The following is a 20,119-nucleotide window of genomic DNA, read 5'->3' on the forward strand; positions in this document are numbered from 1 at the left end:
GTTATTATTAGTTACATCTATTTTTATCTAATTTCAAAGCCCATACTGAAACCCTATCAGGTCTTCTGGTTCAAATAGTTTTTGGCTAAAGAGTTTAGTGGAATTTCTTTAGTTTCCCACTAAAATATATATAAAAACTGGAAACAATCCTTGCCAGACAAAATGATTCTAGAATATTTGAGGAATGTTAACTACCCATAGGTATGATCTTCCTGCCACAGGTGTAACTCAGGAACCAGATTGCTAGAGGAGGGGAGCTGGAAAGCTTTGCATCTCCTTCCATGTCTGACTGACACAAAAGTTCAAACCCTGAACCACTGAGAAAATTAGATACAGCTCCTCATAGAAAATGGAGGAAAATATGATAGACATAAGCAGAGAGGATGTTGCTCCTGTAGAAGAGAAAGAGCAGATAATAAAGAAATTATCATTTACAATAAAAAAACAACCTATCCAACAGAAAAGAAATACTGCAGGGACTCAGACTGGTAGCAGTAGGGCTGTCACAATTCCAGGCCCAAAGAGTTTGATTCCCAGAAATTGAAGGAGGGAATGTTGGAGAGACCACAGGCATGTACAACTTTATGATGTTCTTGACAAATTTTTGCTGTAGGAGTATGATAGTAGTCAATACTAACAATTACTGAACTTGAAAGTATTCATTCTCAAGTATAAAAATGCCTTGAAAAAACCATATTCTCAATTTATCCAGAAGGAAACAGCAAATATTTTGATTACATTTTAAGCCTCTTAGCTTGAAATGTGTTCACTTGAAAAAATATGTATTCTCGCTTCAAAGAGATGGAAACAGAACAGTTTAAAAGTGAGTAAGTTAGCAAGGACTAGAGCTCTAAATTTGAGGCTGTATATCAATTGGCATAGGTGCAAAAATCTACTTGGAGGGCTTTATTAACTTGGCATTTCCAGTTGATATAATATGCACAATATCAATGTGTACCACTAAGACCAATCAGGGTTGTGTAAGATCATCAAGTGTTGTGCAGTTGATCTTTTCTGGGGAAAACTGGAAGAGGGAACCACCTCTCCTGAAACCTGTGAATTTTCATGACTTCATGCAGCAAGTACATATCTCATATGGTTAATCCCCAGGGTTTTTCGTTAATGACAATCATCTTCAAATCTTCTCGTACTGGTTTGCTAAATATGAATCTTCTAAGGAAAAATGGATGATAGTGATTGTGATGAAGTTGGTAATAAAGCCCACCATTTAATGAGATATTTATGTACCTAGTTTTGTGATAAGTTATATATACTGCAAAATTAAACCTCATAATAATGATATTAATATTTCCATTTCATGGAAGGTGAAGAAAATGCTTGTGAGAGAATGTAAGTAATCCCCAGTGACATGGTTATAAGGAAATATAATTGGGAGTAAACACAACTACTTGACTCCAAACACCAGGATCTCTACCTCTTAGTTATAATGACCCTTGGTACTATGCATATCATGTAGTTGGTGCCACATGTTTGTACTCTGTAAGGTTTGGTTATATTCCAAAGAGGAGAGTGCTTGTTGGCAGAAATGTGCCACCTCCAATTCTCCAGGAAGACATTTTTACTAAGGTACATCTCCAGTCTATTGCTATTATGAGCTAGGTCTTTCACAAAAAATGTAGAGTTCCTTCCATTGTGTTTCCCTACACAAAGTATAATTGTATTTCACTTCTGTTTCACTGAATCATAGCCTATTTTTTTTTAAAGCCCTTAAGGAAGACTGGAATGTTTCTAATGATCAGCTGTTAGGAAAAATTAGTTTTCTATTAATGAGATATTATTTATATTTAAGTGCTAGGATTCAGCTCATTTACTAGAGGGTAAACCTGTTTGCCAATGTTCCCCTCCCCCATCTTCTTTCTAGTCTTTACACTAATATCAGTGACACTGCCCTGTATATGTGTCTTCTTAATGAAATATGATGATTGGACCACATGAATTAAAAATAAAACTATTTAGGGGCACCTGAGTGGCTCAGTCTGACTGTTGGTTTCAGTTCAGGTCATGGTCTCATGGGTCATGAGATCGAGACCCCGGTCAGGTTCCATGCTCGGGGGGGGGTCTGCTAGAGATTCTCTCCCTCTGCCCCTCCCCCCACTTGCAAGCATTTGTACTCTCTCTCTCTCTCAAATAAATAAATCTTTAAAAAAATAAAACTAGAGTGAATTATTTTTATTTTAGTAGGAAAGCCTGAAAAATTATTCTGTAATTCAAGAAAATATACCTACAAGTGAGTATTTGGGGCCCCAAAGAGGGATGTCAAAAGGGGCCATTTGAAGCAAAAAAATAATCCCTATTTATATATTTGTCTTAAATTCTACCTTCTCCTAAGATTTATAACTTCATATGCTTTCTACCTATTTAAACATTTTAGATAAGAGAGAGTTAGTTAGGTAATCTTGATGACTAAAATCCTGAAAAGCTGTTGCATCTATCTCTACCATTAAGTACTATGTTCTTTTCCTAGGACTGTTATGAAAATATTACCACAAACTGGGTGGCTTAAAATAATAGGAATGCAGGGGCGCCTGGGTGGCTCAGTCATTAAGTGTCTGCCTTCAGCTTGGGTCATGATCCCAGGGTTCTGGGATTGAGCCCCACATCGGGCTCCCTGCTCAGCAGGAAGCCTGCTTCTCCCTCTCCCACTCTCCCTGCTTGTGTTCCCTCTCTCGCTCTCTCTCTCTCTGTCAAATAAAAAAAAAAAAAAGAATGCATTCTCTAACAGCTCTGGAGGAGAGAAGTCTGAAATCAAGGTGTTAAGAGGGCTACGCTCCCTCTGGAGTCTTCCTTCCTTGTCTCTACCAGCTTCTGAAGGCTATGGGCATCGAGTGGCTTCCTTGGCTTATGGCCACATCACTCCTACCTCTGCTTCTATATTCACATCACTTTCTCCCATGTTTCTGACTTCTCTTTTATGCCTTACAAGGACACTTATTATTGGATTTAGGTCCTATCAGAGTAATTCAGGATAATCTCATCTCAAGATTCTTAATTATATCTGCAAAGACCTTTTATTTCAAAGTCATATTCACAGTTTTCAGGGGCATAAACATTTTTTTAAAAAATACTGAATACTTCATGAATTTGTGTGTCATCCTTGTCACAGAGGCAAGCAAGTCTTCTCTATATCACTCCAGTTTTAATATATGTGCTGCCAAAGTGAGCACCATAAACATTATTCTTTGAGGTCACCATTCAGCCCACTACGGGCATCATCTACTTGAGAACTAGAGTATCAAATTGCCATTCATCAAGGTGCTCTCTGCCTTAGCAGTCAACATATCAAGGGTACATAGACCGTGGGCACCTTATTTTTCTTTGATTTCTTCCTTTCTTGATTTTAGGTAAAATCTCCCCCTTTTATTAGCTCACTTGATATATTTTAGAAATTGACAGAGACATAGTGTAAAAGAAAGTAAGTGGCATGAGATAAGTTTTTAGGGATAGAGACTAGGTAAAAAAGCATCTTGGAGGCCAGAGGAAAAATGTGAAATTTATTAAAAATGCAGTGGAGTACTTATAACTAGTGAAAGCTATGTATGTTTTTACCCACATTGAATTACGGGTATCTTCATATGTATCTCCATGTATGTAAATGTCCAGGTTCAAGAATACTATTTCTTGTCTAGATGTAACACTGGAACTTTCAATACAGGGCAAATTGAGAATACCTCCCACGGGAGCTGATGCAAATAAGAAGATACATTTATATTGCTGTTCCTATGTCTTAGAATTCAGTTTTTCCATTCATCTTGCTAAGGTGCTAACTGAGGTTAGTTAAAGGATGAATAAGTGGTCCCTGTTGCAGAGACAGAGTGAGGAAACTGTGTTAGCATTTCCATTTTTGCTACTGTTCTTTTTACTTCTGAACCTCATATATTCTGCATTCTGTGTTTGGACCCCAGAAGGTACTAAAGCACCTTTCCCCTTCCTCCTCCTAATTTCTACTCATTTATACACATTTTTGTTGTTGTTTTGTTAAACCATCATTCTTTCCTCCTTTGTTAGTCTTCTCCCAAACCGTACTATGACCAGTATAATCCACTCTCCTTTACTTAAGCAGCTTCTAGAATCCCATTCCATCTCCCCACTAGTCAGTGATAAATTAAAACAGAACAATGTCTTACATCTGTACCAGCCTTTTATTTCTCTGTCTAAATACCTAAATATTCATGTTCTTGAACTTCTCTTTCACTCACCACTTCACAAAATATACTGATTTCAGTGTTCATATATAATGTTAAGAGTTTATTTTATGTTACTGTTAAATGTTTGCACAGTTGTCTGAATTGAGCCCTCCATCTGTCCACACAAATGAACAGACATTCCACATTATGTCAATGGGTTGTTTCTAATGACATATGCACTCAGATGGAATGTGAAAATGAGGCTGCAGAAAGATTGACCCATATGTGCAAAGAGAAAGAACATTTATGTTAATACTCATGATCTGACTATTAGAAGCATATATTGATCAATCCACTGTAAGGTATCAGGAGTTTTATAGGAAGTCAAAGATGCAACCTCTGACATTTGGAAATTTACAGAATAAATAAATGCACAGCACCAGAAATAAGAAACCACACAGAAGAAATTGGAGAGACCTGAACATGTGTTGAGATCAAGATGCATGAATTATCCACGCAAGAGGGATCTGAAGAGTTTTTAGATGTCACTATGTGTGTGTGATGATGGTTGGAGGGGAGGGGTTGCAGAAACTTGGCTCCAACACTAATAACTGTATATCCCTGAGTTTCCTATTTTTCAGCTGTAAAATGGGGATGCTAATGCTTTCTCTTTCCAGGACTATTAAATGAATTTATATATGCAAAATATCTGGCATATGGTTGCTTACATGTTAAGTCTCTGCCATCTGCCCACCCTCAAATGGGAAGTAGACTTGATGTTAATATTACAAATTCAGCATCACAAGATATCTGTCTTGAAGATGACTATATCAAGGTGGCTATAGAAGACATAGTTAAAAGAATGATGACCATCTAACAATTTAGGGAGATGTCCATGCATATAGAAATTTTACTACTTTACTTTTTTAATAAAAAATTTATTGACATCAATAGAACAACATACCCAAGTAAATATATTCAAATTTAACTTTGCAATGTCTTCATAAATAAGCTTTTTAGAAATATTTCAGTTTTTTAGGGGATGGTGCCATTGAAGGGGTTCTGTCTTTTGTTAATGTTTCTTTAAAAAAATTTAAACCAGTGATATTTTTGCATATAATATTTACCAAGTTAAGTGCAGATATCAGGAAAACATATGGCATGCTGGTGACTAGACACTGTGTGATGAAATTTGTATCCTTTATGGATATATGATCATATAAAAATAGGATTTTATGCATTTATTTTAGATTAATTAAGCTTGCTGATCACATAATAATACTGAAATTATAAGGCCATTATACCTGAGGCATATTATATCTTTTCTTAAGTTAAAGAATACAATATCTTGGGGAATAAGGATATGAGATTGTGTGGAGAGAATGAGAGGTATAAAAGAGCATTATGTGAGTAAAGACAAAACAAATTGGAAATTTTCTGTATGAACTAACTAAAAGAAATAGAAATGCATTTGTATTGCATTTAGATTAAGATGAAGGCATAGCTGCATTATTACAGTGTTTCTCCTGCTTAACAACCCATTAGTAGCCTTTGAGAGGTCAGAAAATTTTGTTTTTCCAAGAAATGAAATCCTACTCTATCATCTGTAAAGTGTTCTCGGTTATTGTTACAAATCTCTAAACCAAACCCTGAAGGAGTGAAGCCATAGCCTTTGTGACCAGCAAGCCATCTGTCATAGAATGGTGAGCACAGTGAGTTTGAGAGTCAAAAATATGAATCCAGATTTCTTGTCTATCACTTAATTATTGCCATCTCAAGCAATCATTTGTCTATTTTAAGCCTCAGATTTTTCAGCTCTAAAATCGGGATGATATATTAAAATTGTATCTCAAAGCATGAGGATCAAATAGCATCAGATTTTGGTATTAAACCTAGCTATTCATTTTTTCAAAACACGTAACTTTTCTCCTCCCTGTATCAGCTCTAGTCTAAACTCCACAAAAATGAGCTCAGGCTCAAACACTTATATATATAGTCGTTGGTCCATTTGTACATAGATGGTCTATATGGCACCTTCAGTGTGAAATCAACCATGGAAATACTTCTGATATATCATACTGGAACTTCAACATCACTGCCCATGGTTAGAGTGATATTTACCTTGATCACTGCCTACTTGTATTGTGCTAAACTTGTATTGTGCTAAACATAATGTGGAATGTCTGTTCATTTGCAGAGATCTCATAATTTTGAATTTCTACAAAGAGGAGTATTACTTCATTCACTTTAGATTAACATAAAGAAATTTATTATAACAAAAGCAGGGTCTAATAATGTTTACCTGAAGTGGTTCAGAGGAACGACTGATGGGGAAAACACCTTTCCAAATTCAAAATGTCTTGCATGTGTTTCACAATGTTATAAAAGTAACTTTCCAAGGAGTCATGGCCCCAAATGCATCCCTTCCCTGAAAATCAGTACACTATGAATAATGATGATATGCTATACCCTTTAGTTGTGTTGGGGTAGAAAATAGTTAAGGAACCATTAATTTTAAAAGCATCCTTTTTTTCATAAAAAATAACTTTATCACTTGTTATGTAGCTTCCTATAGCATGGCTTCTCCATTCCTTGATTTTTATTTTGTATAAGTGATATTTTTTACACCCTACTACAATCACCCACTCACAGGGATTCTATTCTAAGTTGCACCAGACCTTCAACGCCTACAAAAATCTGTTTCAAACACTCTTTTGGTATTTTCTCTTACTCCTCCAGCTCACTTACTGCCCACTCATACCCTAACCTCATCAAGACTACAATCCATGAACTCTAAGACTTCTATCTATCATGTCTTTTCTCCCCAGGTCTCCATATCCTTCCTCAGGCCAGAGTCCATATTTTAATATTAGGTAAACTTGAATGTACCTACTTTGAATAAAATAAATAAATTGAATATTTAACCTTTTCTTTCTCTCTCTCCTCCAAGAAGTTCTTGCTTGACAACCTTATGTTACAACCACATAAAGCATCAGAAAATTGCTGGAAAGTTGTTTTCCACCCCCTAGAAATCCTATTTCGCATCTGTACTGCCTTGTGCCAGCAATCATGTGTCATGACTCCTTTGTGGTTTCTTTTAGTGTTCCCTGTGAGGTAAATATCTCTAGTTTTTTTTTTTTTATGATTGAATATAACTTCCTATTGCTTGTTTTTAAAATTCTCTTAGCAGAATGCATCTTCTTTTTTCTATTTTTTGGATAAGATGCATAAATATCTCTTCGCTGTTGAAGCTCAATAGCTCAAGTAGTATAAACTTGGTATTGGAGTTGAAGACTTTTGCATCAACTTTTTAACACATGAGATGCTCTTTGATATGATGATTAAAACCTTACTTCATTTCAAAAAAATTCCATATCTGATGTATTCCAGTTTTGTTTGGTTTTCTGTTTCATGACACCAATTATTCTTATATTGGATCATTTTGGAAATTTTTCTATTTCTGATAGGCTGCATTTCACATCCTTGAATCTACTTATAATTTTAATCTGCTTTCACTACTTTTAAGAGTTAATAATACATAAATTGATTTTTAGGCCCATTTATTCTGTTTCTTATTATTTCTAACTTACATGTTAGTATTATAATGATGCTATTTGCCTTTAAAAATTGTCCTTTGTTTTCAAATCTCCCTTTTTATCTCATTTTTTCTTAACTATAGTTTAAGCTCTTGTTTTGTGAAATTCATATTCTTATTAGCTAGTTATAAAGCATGAAATGATCAGGAGGATTTGCGTCCTGTTGCTTGTGTTATAATTTTTCTAGAATGGTTATTTTTGTTTTTTCTTCTTTCCTTCCAATACATCAGGATCTGATGCTATAATTCACAGAAAATAAGAGAACTAGCCTCTGACCAGTAGGAATAGAGTCATGATTAGTCAGTCAATGAAAATATGTCAGAAAAGGGAGGTTTGAACAAAGATGCAAAATGAGAGTCTGCTATTTTTTGTGTTGTGGCCACTCTTGTGTGAGGGAAATGGAGGATTCAGCAGAAAAATCCAGTTGAAATGATACTCTCTCCTCTGAAAGATTTTTTTTTTTTAATTTCTCTCTACCTGGAAGGTGATATATAACATTTTTTCTGCGAGGATTGATGAGGCTATGGATCATTTCTCCAACTCTGTGTTTAACTGTTTGGCTTTCATTTAGTCTTGTTAGCAAGGAACATTATGAGAATTGTCAGAATTTTATCAACCCTTCAGTAAAGAGTTCTGTGAAATTGCTCTTTGCTATATTTGTATGTACTGTTATTTTTTTTGGTCATCATCTTTAAGTATAGTGCAGGAGATTGTGCTCCTTTTCTCAATTGGTTGCTGATGTAGCTTTTTCTGTCCCTATTCTTAACAGACATAAGGGTATGAAGTGATCCATGGAATTTCTATCTTCTAATTCAATGGTGAAACCTTAATAATGTTGTTTATTTCCCCAATATAAATAAGTATCCATATTCTCTGCCACCTTGTAGGTTGGCTGTCTCCATATGTTAAGAAGGATTGCTTATTTATCTATTTCTGCAGCCCTGACCCCTTACCTCATTAAATTGGTCCCAGCAAGTTTTGAGCACAAAGTGCTGAAAGAAAGAATGTGCCCTGAAACTACCTTTTCTGACTTTATAGTTTAATACTATTTCCAGTGTAGGCCCAGGGGCATTGCAAGAATGTGAAAGCCTACAAACCATTTAATTTAAAAATCCCCTTGAATAAAAGCCTCCAACCACTGCTTGACATTGTTAAATACTTTTCCCTAGATCTGGGTAGAGATGTCATGGACAGAAATGAAACATGAAAGCATAATTTAAGGTCTTCTATTTTCCATAGTTTGGTTTGTATAGCAGATTTTATAGACAGAGGTTAGTTATCATAGGACACCTTTACTTACCTTGGCTTAATGAACAAATTCCATTTTTCTCTAGAGGAAATCCTGAGTGTGGTGGACAAAATGGATCTATGGCTTGCATGATAAATGGAAAGTCAAATATAAAAATGCTAACAGCTTTAGATACTATACACATTAATACTGTTCTTTAATAAGCATATTATGTGTGTATCATGGTCTATCTATGAATTGATAAATCCTGAATCATATTCAAGCCATTTAATGAAATGAACAAATTCTTCTGAAAGGACCATTTTATGACCTACTGTGGAAAATTCCTTAAAATGTGGATACTTGGGGAAACAGTTCTTAAATAGCTTATGGAGTTTTTTGAGTAAAAACATCACAATAATTACTATTAATACCTACACCTTCTAACTAATTTATTGAGCACTTAGTATACAAAGACAATAAGGTATGTTTGATGAGATATTAATGAAACCTTGTTCTGCTCATAATTATAAACACTATTATGAAAATATTGCACTGATCATGATCTTCAAAAATATAAGAGAACCTCATAAGAAGTACCAAATAAAAATGTTATTCCTCTTGAAGTAATTACACCGTATTTTTTTCTGAGGTCTTTGAAAATCTTTGACTCTTTTCTCTGCCCCCATCTGCCCCCAACTTCTGGAAATTATCTTTTATCATATCCTTTTTATTTATAAAATATACTAAGTGTTTTACTTTTAATATTAAGACAACATAAATGCTAAGTGTAGTTTTAGTTAAAGTCTCCTCTCCATTTATGCTCTCTCCTCTCTCTTTCCCTCCCTCTCTGTTTATTAAAGATTTAAGGCCAACTGACAGAACAAATTAACAAAGACTCCTTTTGTATCAATCAGTACTTTGTTTTATTTTGGTAAATTTTAAATCATTTTAGTAGCAAAGTTATTATTGAGTAGGGAATAAAGACTACAAATGCTTCAAGTTTTATACCTGCTCCAGGTATAGAATTGATTGTTCTTTGTTGAAAGATATTTACAAAATTAAAATGGTCTGAAAGTCTAAAAAATCCATCTAGCTTTCCTTATTACCTACTCTTACAAGACAATATGATTGAATTGATGTTGGTTACAAGACAATAATTACATTTTTATAATTTTTTGTGAGAAGTCATTGCACTTGTAGATTTTGAAAACCCATGGAATAATTTAATTGCAGGGAGCTTTTTGGATTAGGTTTCTAGAAAGAACTTAGGTAAAAGAATAGGAAAAGTTTTCCCTAAGTTGATGGGGTGTTACACCTAAATTCAGATATTGCTTTTGTAATTTAATGGAAATAATTTTTTAAGTGAGATTTCAGAACATATATTTAGGACTGTCACCACTTAGTAAAATCTAAGAATTATGTACTTTGGCTATTCTAATGAACAAACTTCCTTCAGTTGGACTTACGGAACTTTCTGATGTAATATTTTGTCCTCAGGGAATACTGGTTCAGTGGGACTCCATTTTCCTGATTATTATTTGGTCTGTAGTATTCTGGACCTACTCATCGCTTCTTTCTCTTTTTGGAGAGGCAATGCATGCATTTCAGCCCTACCTCTAACCACATGGACAGCAACTAAAATAAGCTCTATGTGTTTGTTTTGTTTTTGCTTTTCATGTTCATAGTCAAATGTTTTTTGATAATAAGGAAGGCACTTTCCTTCATAGTTTATCAAAGGTCTTTATTATACCTAGTCTCTTTGTCCTCTTTTCCTAATGTCATAAAAATTAATATGCACACAAACCCTCTATATTTCACTCATTCTCTGTGTATTTTGGAGAAGTTCTTTTGGAGACTCAGTTACAATAAATTAAAATGGTATCACAAAAGTTCCAGACTCTAAAAGGTGCTCTGGTTTAATTTAATTAGATGAGTTATTTAAGAAGAATATCCTTTGATGTACTAATGCTGCTTTGGGAAATTCCTGTGCTAAATCTGGTAGCAGAAGCATCTTTGTAACTTCTAAATTTCAAAAAAAAAGAGAAAAAGAAAAGAAACCTACACAAAATCAAACATCGCAACACTCCTTAAATTAAACATTAAATCTATGCATTTCCATAATTAGATAGACCAAAACAAGGCAAAATGTGCAGCTGCTTTGGCTTCACAAGAAATAATAATTATAATAACAATGACTCACGTTTATTTTATTCTTTATGTTTAACAAAATCCTTTAAAGAAAATCTTGTGTTTGATGTTGGAAAAACTCTGTGAGATTGGCATTATTAAATCCCAAGTTGACAAATGAAGATATTGAGCCTAAGGAAGAGCAAGTGATCTAAGTTCATAGAGAGAAGCCTGATAGGCTGATCTAAATAGGAGTAGTCAGTGTTTCCAGAAACTCAAAGTTGCTGCTTAATTTATTGATGTTTTCCATAAACACAAGGTATTAGTTCTAGGAATTGATGCCACTTTTGAAAATATTATTATATGTTCATTTAAACATTCCTGTGACAGGAAGCATGCTTAGATGTTCCCCATGATTTCTACCCCCCGCCCTGGGGTGTACAGCCTAGGTAAGCTTCTTCAGTGAGGGCAGAACCTGTGCACATGATGAGATAGTATTTTCATGTGATGTTATATGGCAGAGAGAAGATCATCCTGGTGCAGCCTGGCCTAATCACATGAACCCTTTAAGTAGAGAGCTTTTACTGGCTGGTTGCAGAGGAAGGAGTCAGAAATACATTTCTGCTTGCCTAATGGAAAGTAGACATCCATGCTGTGAACTGTCTATGGACCGACCCATTTGGTAAGGAATCGTGGGCAGCCTGTAGGAGATGAGAATGGTCTCTGACTATAGCTAGCAAGAAAACAGTGACCTCAGTCATTCAAGGGCAAGGAGAAGAATTCTACCAATGAGGGATCTTGGAAAAGGCTCCAAGCCTCACATGTTTGCTGGTTTATATCTTCATTACAGTCTAATGAGACCCTGAGCAGATGATCCAGCTAACCCATACCCAGACTCCTGATGCAGAAACCTTGAGATAATTAATTTGTGTTGCTTTAAGTTGCTGAGTCTGTGGAAATTTATTAGGCAGCCACAGAAAACTAATATAGTCATCTTTCCTGATGACATTGGTATGCATATCAAGAGTGGCCTCATTTCCAAGTGACTACAGGGTTCAGTTGAAAGCTAAAAAGTCAGAATCAAGAAAATATTAAACTGGATGGAGACTGCGTTTATTCTTTTTTTCCAGTTTTACTGTCATAGGGCACTTTTTTAAGGACAGATTTTCTGAAATTATACAAATAATTCTAAGGATCTTGGTCTAACAATTACTTCAACATTGATATGTAGAGCATATACTGTACTCTTTCTGTTACAAGTTCCCAAAATAATTTTCTTCCTCTTAATTTTTTTTTTCTGTAGGTATTCCTGTTATGCTCCTTCTTCAGTAAAGATTGATAATTGGTCACTTTTACTTTCTATATCAGGTGGAATGATCCCCTCCTGTTTCTGGTATACACAATACTTTGGTTCTTTCTTGTTATGTTTAATAGCCCTTGAGCATTTCCATAATGTACAGACAAATGGGAGTATAAATGGTATCAGCCTAAAGTAGCTCTGAGAACAGGAGTCATGGGATCAGCACTTTCTCAAAGTCATGCCGTGAATTTCAATACTGAGGTTATGCAGGATGCTGAACTGATGGGAAACCTCTTGGGCCTCAGAGAATTGGAACTCAGGAGAGCTGCAAGGCTTTTGCAGAGATTTTGTCCATTTAGAATAATGCTAACTTCTGCTATCTTCTCCTAGACTTGATAAATTGTAGACTGGGTTGGTAGCTTGGTTTCACATATGGAGTCAACTCTGCTTAAGTGGTAATGGTAGCTAGTTGCTCTCTGATGAGAAGGATTCTGAGGCTAAAATCTGCTTCTGTGTGAATGAATGTGGTGATTGACTAATGATGTCTGCAATGGTTATGGCATAGAAAACTGTTCCCACCCACATGAATTATCCTGAAATAACTATTCACCCATAAAATTAATTGAAAATACATGTAATTGAGGGGAAAATTCTCATGTTTCAGCTTTATGTTCCTTATTATCTAAATGTATCTGAGTCATTGCATACTTGTTCTTCCTTAGGCAAGTATAAACAGCCATACAGTTTTCTCATTATATGTCATCCTAAGATTTATTCAGACATTTGAGAAAATTATAAATTCCAAAATAGCTTCCCACACTAAAATTGATACTTTATTTTTCCCAGTTTGGTAACCCTTTGTATCTTGTAATGTCTTGCATACTGCATAAAGTGTTCTCTTTATCTTTAAATACTTTATTTATATGACAGTATCTGGGAGTCTACATCTGAAGATTGGTGCCTAGAGAATCAAAACGTAATTACCATCCATCATCATGTGCAACTCTCCACTCCACTTCTACTCTGTGTGGTTAGGAACTGTATAGAAACATCTAAATGACAGCATTTACTTTACTTTTCTACATTACGGAAAAGGACTAATTTCAAAGCTATTTACTTTTCTTCTATTCATAGATTGGGAGTGGGAGTTTGGTGCTAATTTAATAGGTATCTGGGCTGTGAAATTCTTCTAACATCCTCATGTTTCCTGGAGAAAATAAAAAATGGAAGTTAATTATGCTACATTCACAAAAGGCAGTTGATGAAACCTGTAGGGCTGATAGTCTGTGTGGGGCTGGCAGGCTAAGGCACCTCTTAGCCTGCACTGCCCAGCATCATTAACATCAGAATAGCAGTGGGGAGTGTGGGATTTTGGTGATGCATTTTACTCTTATCCAAGATAACTTTGACCAAGAATAACAAACTTAACTAGGAGTCTAGGTAGCAGAAAATACTTTATCCTATACCTACATTTTGGGACCTCATGTCCTCTTCTGGTCTCAACAACATGTTATGAAAATAAAAAGAAAAAAAAAGTAGCCATGGTTCTAATGTACAATGTGAGATTCCACTATAAGACTTCAGCCTAAATACATCCATGGTTCTCATAGGCAGGGATAAGATCATTATATCACATAGACAGACAAAGAGCCTGAGGTATTAACAGAGAGAAATAGCTACTTATATTCTATGATTTGACAGAGCACAGGAAGATCCTCTTCTAGAAGATACCAACTTGACTGATTACCAATCCACCACTGTAATGTTTGGATCATAAAAACAATCTAAAATCCAATGTGTTTTTTTGTATTATCTTAGCTTTATATCTAAATAGAATTCTATCCATTGTAATTTTATAAATATCCCTACAAATAATCTGCCCCCACTCTCTAAGCACTCAGCGTCTCTGGCATTGATTATTTTCACACATTTTCTAACTGATCTATTCATATTGATAATAATGGTTAGCATTTATTCAATACTTATTATTTGCCAGCCTCCATGCTAAGTCATTTGCATGCGTTATACCATTTAATTATGAGAGCAACCCCATGAAGTAGGTAACATTTTTACTCCCATCTATAAATGGGAAAAATGAAGGTCTCATAGCCAGTCAAGCAGAGAAGCTGAGATAGATACTAATCTCTACCCACTCTAGTTCAATTTCAGTTAAGAGTCACAACTCAGAAGTTGGTAGGGGCCAGCAGGAAACAGAAGTGCCTGATAGGGCGCCTGGGTGGCTCAGTTGGTTGGGCGACTGCCTTCGGCTTGGGTCGTGATCCTGGAGTCCCGGGATCGAGTCCCATATCGGGCTCCTTGCGGCAGGGGGTCTGCTTCTCCCTCTGACCCTCCCCCCTCTCATGTGCTCTCTCTCTCTCTCATTAAAAAAAAAAAAAAAAAAAAAGAAGTGCCTGATAAAAGCAGCCCAAAGATGTTTGTGTTGTATTTTAAAACATAGCACTGACCAAACAATTCCCTAAGGGATAATGGCCACTACGTATCAATTTCTGGCATTTTATCTAGGTAATAATCAGTGTAATATTATTAAAACAAAGTTAACCATGTATTTCTTCTGAAACCCTCACTGGGCTTTGCACCATTTTTGAGATTAAATATGTAGGCAGTTGCCTTTCACAAAAGTCCCTCCCAGTGTGATCCTGAGTTATCTCATATCTCCTACCCCCTTGGCAAGACAGCCTGTCATCCAATCACAATAAGCATCTTGACTCTCCCTGATTAACTCTTTCCTTTAATACTCTTGTGTCTCTCCAATTTCTGTTCCCTCTACCTAAAGTACACTTCACCCCAGCTGGATGATCCCTATTCATCCTTCAAGATGCAAATCACAGATCACCTGAACTTTATAACTATTTCCAACTCATATTAAAAACACCGTGTACAATTTTTGCTGACACAGTATGGTGAATGTCATTCTAGCAGTACAGATAATATTGCTAGGCAAGTATAGACCTTCTGTGTCTGCCCTGAGAGGAAGCATTGTTTGAAGCAGTTTTATCTACGGAATTTTATCTGAAGAAGTATTTGAAGAATAAATAATTGTGATTTACAATCAACCTTAGTTTATCTGCTTGAAAAAAGAACATTTTGTTTCCCTAGAAATTCAGTAGATTAATCTATCTTTAGTACAATGAGCATCTTCATTTATTCATCTCTACAGTATGGCTTTTGTGGCTTTGAGGACTACCATGTATATTTTTTCTTAACTTTTATATATAAATTGAGTTGAAAATGAAACTTTATCTAAAAATGTGAAAAATAGTATGATCTCTGTTTTGTGTTCTATTTTCTCATCAGTTTGTTGAACAAAATGACATATTACATTTTCCCTTTATAGTTAGAATAAAGTGCTGACCTTTCATATTTGGCTTAGAGAGTTCTGTACAAATATAGTCATCACTCTAATGTAAATCACAGCATATGGCATACGTTAGAAAATCAATTATTTCTGGAAAAACTCAGAACCCTGATTATATTAAGACTAACTACCAACTTAGAGAAAATTCATCTACTAGTCACACATACATATTGAAATGGATTTTGTAACAATAGAGATTTGTAACAATACATCAGCCAATATTTGCTCTGATACTTTTTTTCATTTTTGTGTGCAGTTCTGCCCTCCCACCCACACCTGCCCCACTGGGAGAATGAGGAGGCATAGGGATGAGGGGATAAAAACAGAGGAAAAAGCTAAGGTGATAGATATTAGTATATTGTCTGTCATCTATCTATATGAGCTGTCTTTTTGAACAAACATATTTCAAGAGATTTAATCATAGAGCCACCATATTTTTTTTCTTTCATGGTCCTTAAATCTACTTGGAGTGAAATATTTTTTCCTCTGCCCCTTGGATAAAAATACGGATGGTCATCTAACTTTCCTTCATGCTTTCTTAAATATTATTATCTAATTTTCCATTTTGAAGTAATTTCAGTTTATAAAATCTCAGCAATACTTTACAAAACATGAATATTTCCCAGGTCACTTTAGAGGAGTTTGGGTTTAGTAACCTTTTAAAATGACCAATTTTGTAATTATGAAAACATGGACTATGACTTAGGTTAAATGACCCTGTTAATCTCAGACATGGTATAATTTGGAAGTCTGTAGGCTCAAAGAGGAAGACAACTGGACTCTTCTTCCTCCATTAAGCACCTCTATTCCTCTAGCCCTATCTTATTAACTGTAGTTTCTGACTCTTCAGGCTTGGATTATAGGAGAGGAAAGCCCTTATTTTTCTGACTGACACATGAAGGTTCAATTCTGGTGCTCTCTGATAGTGGCAGGTGTCTCAGATATTTAAAGTTTACTTTGCCCTAAGCGTCTTCATGGATTTTCCAGAGGGCCAATCATTTCTCTCCCTATTATTGTATGTCCTTGCCTTATAAATTCTTGGTTGATAAGGAAGGGAGGTCAGTTCTCATGAGTTTTTACCCTTGGGTCAGTCAGTCCCTAGACATCCAGCTGTGTTTTCAATGTCATTCTGTTGAATCTGTTCAGCCCTCCCAGAGCCCTTTTGGACAGGCTCCAGGACTGCCTCTCTTTGGATCTGTCTCACAAATGGCTCTCCTCTTGTCCAGGTAGGACCTACATATAAAATACAGGATAATCTGTTAAACTTGAATTTCAGAAAAGCAAGAAATACTTTTACAAGTATGTCCTAAATGTCATACGTGACATATTAAACACATATTCTTTAGCTGAAAAGCAAATTTTACTGGCCCCTATAAATTTATTTGCTAAGTCTGACAACCCTCAGTCTAAGATACACATTCACACGATCTTTGCCCTAACAAACTTGCAGCATAGGCCTGAGATAAATATTTTTCTATTTGTTTCACCATCAGCGTATGAGCCCTCCATCTTTCTACATTAGATTTTCTAGACAGAAGTCAGATACCAGGAAAAAAAAAAGACACAAAGATCTCCAAAGGGAACTTTTAAAGAACTTCTCTTTTTGACTTGAGGTCAAAAGAGAAGGAAAAGAAAGAAAAACAGCTGTCTCAGCACTCAGCGCATACCCTTGCTTTCTCTAATGATCTGTAATACAGACAACAAACTGGTGGTTGCCAGAGGGGAGGTGGGTTGGAGGATGAGTGTAGTAGATAAAAGGGGTTAAGAGGTACAGATTTCCAGTTTTAAAATAAATAAGTCATGGAGATGAAAAGTACAGCATAAGGAATACAGTCAATAATATTGTAATAACGTTTTTGGTGACATGATAAACTACATTTATCATGGTGAGCAGTGAGTATTGTATGGAATTGTTGAATCAATATGTTGTACACCTAAAACTAATACAACATTGTATGTTAATTATATGTCATTAAAAAAATCTAATACCCCTAATAATTTAAAAATCAAATCTCAACAATCTAATACTAATCTTCAGCCTCTGTGCTTTATTTACTTTTGATGTGAGTGAGAGTTAAGAGACACATAACTGGACTTTGAACATCTCCTTTGTAAACCCAGCATCACAATCGTTCACCTCACTTAGGAATGTTGACTGCTATCTCGGCCCCTCAGATAAAACTTGCATTTTAATATCCCATCTCACACACACACACACACACACACACACACACACACACGCATACCCATTGTTAACAGTTTTACTTACTGGTTTTAAAATATACATGTGTTATTTTCTGCTATATTTGAATGATTTTCACAGTGATTGCATATTACTTTATTATTTTAAAAATGTATAAGATAAAAATAAATTCTAAAAAATGATTAATTTATGATAAAGGAAAACAAGTTCAAACTTTGAAAAATGTTCTATTAAAGCATTTAATAATGTAATGTTAAGGAACAAAATAATAGTCTTCATAGACAATGTAATCCATGAATATATATATAATTCCTAAATGTTTAAAATGGTTATATATTGACAGTGGGATAGTGAATTTGTTTTGTTTTTCTTATTTTATTTTGTAATCTTTTTTTTTTATTTTGTAATCTTAAAAATAAGTATATATTGTTTTTACAACCAGAAAAAAGGTCAAAATTATTGACATGATATAGAATGAATTAAATCTCAAAATAACCAAGAACCTACTATAAATTATAGCTACATGTGACTGACAATGGTGATTTGCTTTATTGAACTTAACGTTCAACACACATTACTCTTCTGAAGGGATGAATCTTGCTCTCCCTTCTTTACAAAGTTTCTATGGAAAAAGGTTGTGGAAAAGTCTCAGTCTTGGAACAAATCTATATATTGGACTTCATTTTTCTTAGTTCCTTTTTCCTTTCCCAGAGTTAGTGACTTTTATCTTTTATTTAATGCAAAAGTTAATCTTTTTTTCATTTCAATCTGTAATACCGTTACTTTTTCACAAGTCAAACCTACACATTCTGCTATTGAATTGGAGAAACATTACCGTGGGCAGTGCAGTTAGCTGCCTTTAATGACTCTGCAGTCATGGCAGTGATTAAAATGAATTAAAATGGGTAGAGAAAGAAGCCATTGGCCTATAATAGCTCCATCTGCACAAAATAGCCTCATTAAAACTTGTAAAACAAGTGGTTCCATTCTAGCCATTCAAATAAGAAATGAAGATATGTACATCTATCAATAATACTCTCTAAAAATGAAGCATATTACCATTGATAATAAAATATTGATCCAAGTTCTGGGCACAGAAAGTAAGATTTTAAAAATATTCTAAATATCCCATTATAAATTATTATTGATCCTATTATCAAAGATGGCAAAATGACACTGGAATGTTATTTATTTTGTATACAACCCTAATATGAAACCTGGAAAAGATATTACAGTTTTGCTTAAAATTTAACTCTTGAATCTCCCAAGGTTTATAATCTGGAATTTTACATGTACACCAAGCTCAATTATTTAACTTTGACTCAATCCCACTGTCATTGATTATTCAATACAAATCAAAGACAACAATGGCTGTTCTCTATAACCCAAATGTTATCATCTTTAATGATTTTTACACTGATCTCCTTGCCATCTTAGGTAGAAATTAAATCAGAGCAATTCCTTATAGCCATGAAAAAGCATGAATGTGATGATGGTACCAGAGGCAAAAGCAATGAAGCAAGGGCAATATTTTCTGCACTTTTTTATTTCAGTTGTAGGGAAGAGACAGGTAGCATTAAGAAGTGTCCTAGTCAGAAAGAACCAGAAATGGAACAGTAAGGTCTGGCTGTATTGCTCACCACCTGCATGCCTGGGCCTGTTCATGCAACATCTGAACTTTGGTGGTTTGTTTGCTTGTTTTCTCTAAAAATGGGGGGAAAAAATAAGAACACCTACTTGACTCTATTGAGTTACAAATCTTACAAAATCTTGAAAAAACTGAGTAAACTATAAAACACTACATAAAGCATCATATTTATTATTATTATTAATATTATTATATTTTCAAAAAAAGAGCCCTCCAGTCTTGTGGTCACACAGAGTAGGCAAAATCACGCTGGTATTTTCAATAATTGAAACTACTTATTCAATATAGTTTGAGGAGTCATCCGCAATACCTTTTCACAAATTAGAATAACCTCTTTGAAGACATATTACCAATGTCTCAAGTTCTACCAGAAGATATTTATTTCTCTAGTACCTATTTATTTCCTTGGGCCAACTATTAAAATCTCCATTTTCCTGTAAGGGCACATATGATTAGATGTTGGCAGCTGTTTACCTGAAATAAAACCTAACAG

General features: G+C 34.9%; 1 non-coding gene across 1 annotated transcript; it reads right to left on the bottom strand.

Moving 5' to 3' along the window:
- Positions 1-3,078: 3,078 nt before the first annotated feature.
- Positions 3,079-3,185, bottom strand: LOC123862591 (U6 spliceosomal RNA). The gene has a single exon (XR_006795290.1). It is a non-coding gene; the product is annotated as a U6 spliceosomal RNA (small nuclear RNA).
- Positions 3,186-20,119: the final 16,934 nt, after the last annotated feature.

This window comes from Mirounga angustirostris, unplaced genomic scaffold (assembly GCF_029215605.1).
Source record: "Mirounga angustirostris isolate CCGP_5_RB_7025 unplaced genomic scaffold, mMirAng1.0.hap1 SCAF_9, whole genome shotgun sequence".
In the NCBI taxonomy this organism is placed as follows: domain Eukaryota; kingdom Metazoa; phylum Chordata; class Mammalia; order Carnivora; family Phocidae; genus Mirounga; species Mirounga angustirostris.